The sequence below is a fragment of the Xenopus laevis genome, chromosome 4L, assembly GCF_017654675.1.
Source record: "Xenopus laevis strain J_2021 chromosome 4L, Xenopus_laevis_v10.1, whole genome shotgun sequence".
Lineage (NCBI taxonomy): Eukaryota > Metazoa > Chordata > Amphibia > Anura > Pipidae > Xenopus > Xenopus laevis.
Window position 1 is genome coordinate 10,086,684 of NC_054377.1, and position 9,422 is coordinate 10,096,105.

Genomic DNA, 9,422 nt, shown 5'->3' on the forward strand with positions numbered 1-9,422 from the left:
ATGATGTATCTCAAGCACAGGGCTGATACACAATTTAGTTCTATATAAGGACAACCTTTACAACTATTCCCATGAAGATGACGGCGTAGACCAGGGGTCCCCAACCTTTATTTACCCGTGAGCCACGTTAAAAAGTAAAAAAGTTGTGGAGCAACACAAGCATGAAGACCGTCCTGGGGAATGCCAAATAAGGGCTGTGATTGGCTGTTTGTTGGACCCTATGGGATTTGGAGCTTACAGGAGGCTCTACTTCACAGTACACTTGGTTTTTATGCAAGTAAAACTTGCCTTCAAGCCTGGAATTCAAAAATAAGGACCTGCTTTGAGGCCACTGAGACCAGCATCCAAGAGGTTGGTGACCAACATGTTACTCACGAGCCATTGATTGGTCACCAGTGACCTAGACCATCCATCTGTGAAAACTTGGTGGTAACACCACAAAGGTAGGTATTTTCAGACATTTTGTTGCCTATGCTGGAGGAAGTTTAGCATGGGTGACCAAACGTTCCATGAGCCATCAACCTAATAGTTGGTAGAAGTTATTGAAACCCCCAAATCATCATAAACAAGAGTATATTTGCACTGCCAAAGCTAGTTCTAGGATATTAATTCTCTATTCTACAGAAGTACACTTTAATGTGATATGGTCCTTTAAATTTTAGACTGTATATAAAGGAGATGCAGAAGTTTGTCCTTTATGAGATGTTTAAGAATGTGGTGAAAACTGAAAAGCAAATGCGTTTCCTACACACACATTTACTTTCCGGTAGTGAGCCTGATAATTGCCTCTTAGATCATTTAGAGCCAATTTCTGAGTCCGGTTCCTAAATGCCAGCCGCTGTGTTCCCACTCAGAGAGGAGCCCAAGCAGTTAAAGCCGAACATGGGAGAGGATCATTTTTTTATTAGTCATTATTGGATCCATGTAGAATGTTAATTGCAGAAACTGGTTCTTGGAGATGCTCCAGGAAGGGAATCCATAGAAAATCAATAGCTGTGGAAAAGGAGGTGGAGGAGAAGATTAAACAGGGCTGACTCTTCACATATGCTTTGCCTTTATTTATAAAGCGGTAAGCGTTCTCCCATAATCAGTACAACAAATACAGATAATGGCATACAAACGGGTGCAATTGATAGAGAGGTCCTTCTCACAAGAGTCTACGAATATAGGCTATACCAGTGATCCCCAACCAATGGCTCTTGAGCAACATGTCACTCTCCAACCCCTTGGATGTTGCTCCCAGTGGCCTCAAAGCAGGTGCTTATTTTTGAATTCCAGGCTTGGAGGCAAGTTTTGGTTGTGTAAAAACCCCACAGAAATGGCAAATAGAACCTTTCGTAGGCTGTCAGTTCCCATTGGGGCTAACAAACAGCCAATCAAATATCTTATCTGGCACCCTGGAACTTTTTTCATGCTTGTGTTGCTCCACAACACTTTTTCCATTTGAATGTAGCTCACACACCTATAAAAGGTTGGGGACCCTTTGCTAGACCATCCGTATTAAGGCCCCCATACACAGACCGAGTCGGCAGCTTATTGGCCCGTGTTTGGTGCCATCCAACGAGCGTCCCGATCGATATCTGGCAGGGTGAAAAATCCAGTTGGACCACCCGTATCACCTCCATTCTGATCCGATCGTTGGGCCCAAGGGCCCACGACCGGATCAGCCTGATATCGCCTACCTCAATGTAAGCATAACGGGGAGAGATCCACTCGTTTGGCGACGAGCTAAACGAGCGGATCTCTCTGTGTATGGCCACCTTTAGGCTACAGCAGTTGAGCTGTTGTATCAAAAGGGACCTTATGAATACAAGAAGTTCTAAAGAAATTTAAAAGGGGCCAAAATAGAGTGGGGACTGGGGGGACCTGCTTGTGCCCCACGAATACCAGCTTTTGGCAGGTCCTGTAGCCAATCCCTGGATTGCAGTTCCATATGATGCATTTTCCCTGCTACATTACACAATAGTTGACCACTGGCTCTCATGCTGATTGACACATCATACCATTAGGTGGTTCATCATCTATTGGGTGGATCACCTTTAAGTTAACTTTTAGTATGTATAGAATGGCTTTTTGAATTTGGCCTTTTTCTTTGATTTTTTAGTTCTTCAATTACTGTATTTGCCTCCATCTTTCAAATGGGGGTCACTGACCCCATCTAAAAAAACAAATTCTCTGTAAGTCTACAAATGTATTGTTACTTTTTATTACTCCTCTTTCTATCCAGGCTTCTCCTATTTATATTCCAGTCTCTTATTCACATCAGTGCATGGTTGCTAGGGTTATGTGGGTTTGGTTTAGGGTTAGGATTAACCTTCAGAGGGGCTTTTCACACTCAGATCCTCATCCTCCCGCCCACTCACTTCCCTGACTCAGCCCATCCCCACCCAAATTGCGCCCCCCCTTCCTCGCCGCATGGAATACACTGGCTGGGGAGGAGCTGAGCGCCCACCAGGTTTTTTCCCGGTGTCCCGCTGGCCCAGTGTACTCAGGCCCAGATTTGAGGAGAGGCTCGTTAAGGTGACCTAGAGGGGGAAATCCGGGCCTGATCATACTATTACTATATTTTCCCCATAAAAAAGTGTCATGGTTTATTTTCACAATATTTTCCCCTGGAATGCACATTTCCAAGGACTGAAACAAAAAAAAAAATCTCTTTATATAATGACTTTGTCCTGCTTGTGTCCTCGGGCATAATGAGTAAGGACTTCATTAAACAGTTTAATTAACTAGAAGTCTGCCTAAATATCTCCCCCCCCCACCAAACCCCACCAGTGAAAAATAGTTGCACAGCTGAAGAAGTATGGATTTTTACACTCATTAAAAGTTTAATTAAAACCCATTTACTGGGTCCCTGTTGATAAGGGTATATTTCCCCTTTAAATGGAAAGCGCTCAGCCGTGTTCGCTCGTTTGCTTGACGCTGCAGGGGGGATTAATTACCTATAACAACACCATAGAGGTTATTTAGGAATGCAAGGGCTATTCAGAGTCAGATTGAGGGGCCCAGGGCTGCTGTTTTAGGGCCCCCACCCCTGCCGCAAAGCCCCTTCTGGATAAAATAATTTAGCACAAGATGCAGAGTGCAGGATCATCAGGCACCAGTCAGCCCTGTCCTTAGCCATTAAGAATAGGGTCCTGTTTTGGCTGCACCTGACGTTGCTTCCTAATGTCCGTATCTGAATGACATGAAATTTAGGGATCACCCGGGTAAGGGGGGCTCTTAAAGGCAGGGTGCAAAGGCAATAAGCTTGAAAGCAGGGTGCAAGGACAAAGTCCACTGGCTTCAAGTCTGTAAATGACCCCTGTTTGGCAACCTCTTGGAAGTATAGGAACATCTTTGGATGCAAGTACCTTAATGAATTGTGTCCATCTACTTTCCCATGCACCTATCATAGAGCAGTATCGCACATTTATCAATAGCATACTATTGGGCAAGGGATGTTGATTTAAGTCTTTAAAAAGCAAATAACACAGCACAGGGAGCTTTAAATACTACAAGAATGTTTAAAGGAGAAGGAAAGCTACTGAGGCAGTTCATTGTCAATAGATTAGCCACAATAGTGCAAGCTAGAATGCTATATTTATTTTGTAGAATGCTTAACCATACATGAGTAAACAGAACTAGAAGCTCTATGTTTGTTTAGGATAGCAGCTGCCATATTAGCTTGATGTGACATCACTTCCTGCCTGAGTTTCTCCCTGCTCACTCATAGCTCTGGGCTCAGATTACAGCAGGGAGGGGAGGAGGGAGGGGGAAAAGGGAGGGGGAGAGAGGAGCAAACTGAGCATGCTCAAGCCCAAGTCCTGGAGGTTGAAGCTGAAGGCAGGAAGTCTGATACAGAAGACCATGAGTACACAATAGAAGGAAAGAAATGTGGTGTTTCTTTTGACAAAGAATTAATTTGAGGGGTTACTGGTGTATTTATATAGACCTTTCTGATAAAGCTTACTTAGTTTTAGCCTTTCCTTCTCCTTTAAGCATAATATCCATGCACTCTTGGCCTGGAACTATGGTAGAGCAAAGACAATGTGGAGACTCCAGGCACTCATGGTTCAGACTCCATATCGACATTGTACTCTCTTCCCCTGACATGTTTACAGAACCCTTTTCCCGTTGTGTCTTATTAATCTGCCATATTCTTCCCACAGCAGTAGAACAAGAGTCCAGTTAGCAGGAATGTGACAGTTGTGACAGAAGGAGAGGAGCAGAAGGTCTCCTGGAGAGCTCGTGGATCTGATGGCATGTCAAGTAATAATATGCAGGTCACCAGCCAATGCCCTTCATTGTTACAGTGCCCTTAGAGAGTCATTTAGCCAACCTGCCTGCTGACTTAGTTAACTCATTTGACTCTTTTGCTGGTGGCAGAATTGTAGAAGAATTTGCAAATTTCTGACACTTTCTGCCCCATAGGGCGCCTGGTATAAGTCCATGGAGGTGGCACTTGCTGAGGCAATGGGGGTCATTTATCAACACTGGGTAAATTTGCCCATGGACGGTAACCCATGACAACCAATCAAATTTCTGCATTCATTGTTCTACTTACAGCTGGCTTCAAAAAGCTAATCACTGATTGGTTGCTATAGGTAACTGCCCATGGGCAAATGTGCCCAGTGTTGATAAATGAGCCCCAATGTGTCAGCTCTAAGGTGATCTCAAGATTCCAAGCACAATATGGAATCCTAGAGGGCCCTACCAGTGCTATAACACATTAACACCAAACCATCGGTGGTCCATGTTGGATGGAGGACTGTTGCTTGATGTGCCAGCTATTTCATATTCTACAGTCATGGGAAAACAGACCAGAAAATAATTTAAAATTAAATTTAACAGTCAATTCAAGCCCCCCGGCCAAACAATAAAAGTTACAGTGGTCACTGCTGTACAAATTCCCAGGTTCAGTAGTCAGCTCCTTCAATGGACAATCCTCTTGCATTGGAAACCCTACTCTGGAGAGCAAGGCGATGAAAAGGGGAGCATTTTTGGGAAGGTTATGCCTCCATTGAGGGACATATATATATCGATGAAAAGAAAGTCGGCTACAGGGAAATTTCACAGCTCTCATGTAGGATTTTTGGAGCATTAAAGGGTGAAAGTGGACTGATAAATATGCCCCTCAGAATCCAGGACTGATGCTGCTCTCCTTATTCTTGATAATACAGTATTTTGGGGTTGGGCTGAGCTGCAGGTGAAGTATTTCTTTGTGTATGGGTGCCAGCGGGACTATTGATATGGGGGAAGGTACACACAGGGGGCACAGGCTTACCATGGGGATGGGGGGCTTTGGTTGCAGGTTGGTGACAGAGGTGGGGGCCTGGTTTGAGATGGGGGGCCTTGGTGGTAGAGATAGGAACTCTTGCTGTGAGGTTTCCAGTGGGCCCAGAAACCCCAGACTGACACTGAATATTTTGGTGTATGGTGCTAGCTATAGTCCAGCAATAGAATAAAATTAGGGATGCACCAAATCCACTATTTTGCAAAAGATTCAGCCAAATACCAAACCGAATCCTAATTTGCATATGCAAATTAGGGGTGGGAAGGGGAAAACATTTTTTTACTTCCTTGTTTTGTGACAACAAGTCACGTGATTTCCCTCCAGTCCCTAATTTGAATATTCAGATTCGGTTTGGCCGGGCAGACGGATTCGGGCCAATCCGAATCCTGCTGAATCCTGGATTCGGTGCATCCCTAAATAAAATAGAAGGAAAGGCAGTGCAAGTTGGAGAGTGCTCTTCAAATAATGCACCAGACTGTGGGATTTTTGTTTACCTGGTGCACAATGCTAGAGGTCCGGCAACCCCAAATCCAATATCTAGAAACAAACTATCCAAAGGCACACAGAGCTGACGCAAGCAAGGAACACTGTGCACGTTTAATGCACTGCACTGCACATCTGCATTAAAAATGCATAGTGTTTCTTGCTTGCATCAGATCTGTGTGCCTTTGGATAATTTGTTCTAGATACTGGGACTAGGGATGCCACCTGGCTGGTATTTTACCGGCCTGGCTGGTAAAAATGTTGCTTGATGTCAATGTTATTTATAGGGAAAAACCATAAAAATAAAGGAAGGCCGGTATTTTATTTCCAGGAAATGTGGCAACCCTACCTGGGACATGCAAGACAAGACGTTGCGATATTGGTAAGTAAAGTACCCCAGGCCTGTGCATTTTATGAAGCAGACGAGGCCACCCCAGGGTTGTAGGTAAGCGACAATAATCACTGGTTTGCCTTGATTCAACCTTCCCTTCTCCTTTAAGAGAAGCAATGCCGTTTATGCGCCCTTAATGCCAATGAAAAGTATCAAAAATATAAATGGACCCATGTAAGAGGCTTGTCTGGGAGAAGCTCCTGAGTTCATGGTCCCCTCCCTGCACGGGGCAATGGATATGAGAACCATCAGTTCCATTATAGGGATAATAAATGGCTGGCAGTGCGGATTCTGAATAACGTGTCAGGATGATGTATGTGCTGGAAGAGCCACGCAGAGCGCTGAGCAGTCTCTTCTGTCACTCCAGAACCAGGAGCTCCACTTCCAGCATGGAGCAGCCATTGTCAGCGCCGGGGAGAGACGCCATCCATCAACGTTTACGGACTGGGCCCAAGCCAGCGGAGGGGGGTTCATTGACAATGGCCTAATAAAGGGCTGAGAGTGGGATAAAGCCTCAATGACTGATTAGGAGTAATCACCGCGGCGCCGGGCAACTTCACGGGAAGAGCAGAACTGGCGGCTTCATGGAATATTTCCAGATGACTAGAGGCAGTTCTGTTATACTAACTGGGGCCACAGAAGCCTGATTGATGGTGGTGGTGGTGGTACACTGTCTTTTGGGGTTTTTCACCTTTAAATAAACTTTTAGTATGATGTAGACCATTTGCATTTGGTTTTAATTTTTTATTATTTGTGGTTTTTGAGTTATTTAGCTTTTTATTCAGCAAATCTCCGATTTGCAATTTCAGCCGTCTCGTTGCTAGGGTCTAAATTCCCCTAGCAACCATGCATTAATTTGATTAAGAGACTGGAATGTGAATAGGAGAGGGGGCTGAATAGAAAGATGAGTAATAAAAAGTAGCAATAGCATTACATTTGTAGTCTTACAGAGCATTTTTTTTTTTTCTAGATGGGGTCGGTGACTCCCATTTGAAAGCTGGAAAGAGAGAAAAGAAGGCAAATAATTAAACTATAAAAAATAAATAATGAAGGCCAGTTGAAAAGTTGCTTAGAATTAGCCATTCTATAACATACTTATAGTTGACTTAAAGGTGAACAAACCCATTAATTATATTAGAAACAAGTATACTTTTTACCAGCAAGGCCACCTTAGCCCCACTGGCCCAAACCTACTTCCCACGACCACCTGAGATTGTGTGCCACCATAAGAAGGTACAGGGAGGCGGAATGGGGGCAGGGGGCCAATGGTGGGTCAGTGGAGGGAACAGTAGGAGGGAGCAGTGGAGGCCCCATGGTGGGTCAGTGGAGGGAACAGTAGGAGGGAGCAGTGGGAGCCCCATGGTGGGTCAGTGGAGGGAACAGTAGGAGGGAGCAGTGGGGGGCCCTATGGTGGAGAAGTGGAGGGAACAGTAGGAGGGAGCAGTGGGGGATCCCATGGTGGACAAGTGGAGGGAGCAGTAGGAGGGAGCAGTGGGGGGTCCTATGGTGGAGAAGTGGAGGGAGCAGTAGGAGGGAGCAGTGGGGGGTCCCATGGTGGGACAGTGGAGGGAGCAGTAGGAGGGAGCAGTGGGGGGCCCCATAGTGGTGTGCAGGCCCCTGATGATGCAGTCCCTGTAGGGTTGCCACTTTTCCCTGCTGGGAACTCCAGGCGGGGTGATTGGTGATTGGCTGATCACAGCGTCAATCTTAGGGAATTGGTTTTCCAAATTAGGAAAACTAGGCAGGCAGTTTTGAACGGGACAGCCCTACCAAAAACCGGGATATCTGGGTCAAAGCCAGACAGGTGGCAACCCTAAGCCCCAGTGTACCTGGACCCGCCCCCCAGTCCAACCCTGACCTCTGTAGCCAAACTTTTGCTTTAGTCCAGGCTCCCTAATTTGACTGGGCCCTTGATATGACTCCGGCCTGTCCCCTCGATTGCAGGTCTGACTGTTTCTTGTGCCACAGACCATGGGTCCTTTGCTGAGGTTAGAGGACTGGTAATACCCCCGATGCTGATTTTTCTTCCCACGAGTCTCAGGCACTGAAACAGTTAAGTACTCCTCGATACCACTGCTTCACTTTTGCTTGTTCCACTCCACTGGTTACCATAGAAACATCTATTTTTCCTATGCCCCCCCCCAACCCACTCACACACATATACATTTATATATATATATATATATATACAGCTCTCCCTATTCCAGGCAGTGGCTACTGAGGATTCCTGACAGGTCCCTGGGGGGTGAGTAAAATCTAAAGGGGGGCCTGTCTGGGTCAGTCTGGGGAAGAGCAATCAATGGGGGGGAGAGAGAATTTGCAAATGAGAGAAGGGAGAATACAAGGCAGATCTGTGAGCAGAGTCCCCAGAGAAAGGAAAAAGCAAGAAGCAGATAAACAGATGCAGGACACGCAGAGAACGCTCAGGACTCACACGTGAATAAACAGCCGCAGACTGAGGCCATGGAAATGCGCACGTCCACTGCCTCTAATTGGCTACTGAGCTGCCAATGACAGGGATTTGCAGGCACCTCTAATACTCTGAAGTTGCTCAGGAACAGAGATGAGCCTCTGCAGCAGCTGAACTGCAACTCTCCGCTGTGCCAACACAGGCTGGCACCAACATCATAATGCTAAATCTTTTCAGACACGATGAGAGGAAGAAAGGAGAAGCAAGACTATAATTGAATCATAAGCCCTGCAGAATCAGACCAGATACATTTTTTTGCTTGTGACGACCCCTATGTTTAGACTCCCAGCAGCTGCTCAGATCATTAACAATATCCCAGATGTTGAGCTCCTGTGACCAAATAAAGGCCTGGATCATTACTGTTATTGAGATGGTGAACCTTTATAATATATACTGTATAAAATATGGCATTTCTAGCCATATTCATTTTTAGGGTTTAGTTCTCCTTTTAATACCAACTGAGACAGGGAACAGCATTACTCATTTATCGGCAATGTAGTTGCTTTTAAATTTGCAACGTCCTATTGCCCCAGATCTGCCCTGATTCCTGTCCCTTCTCTCTTTCAGAATACGTCTCAGAGATCCACCCCTTTACACCATTGACCCGCCCCTTCATTGCATTGACCTGCTCCACCCCTTTACACCATTAACCCGCCCCTTCATTCCATTGACTTGCCCCACCCCTTTACACCATTGACCCACCCCTTCATTCTATTGACCTGCTCCACCCCTTTGCACCACTGCATACCTTCCAACATTTTGGAAACAGAAAGAGGGACAAAAATAATTGACCACGCCCATTT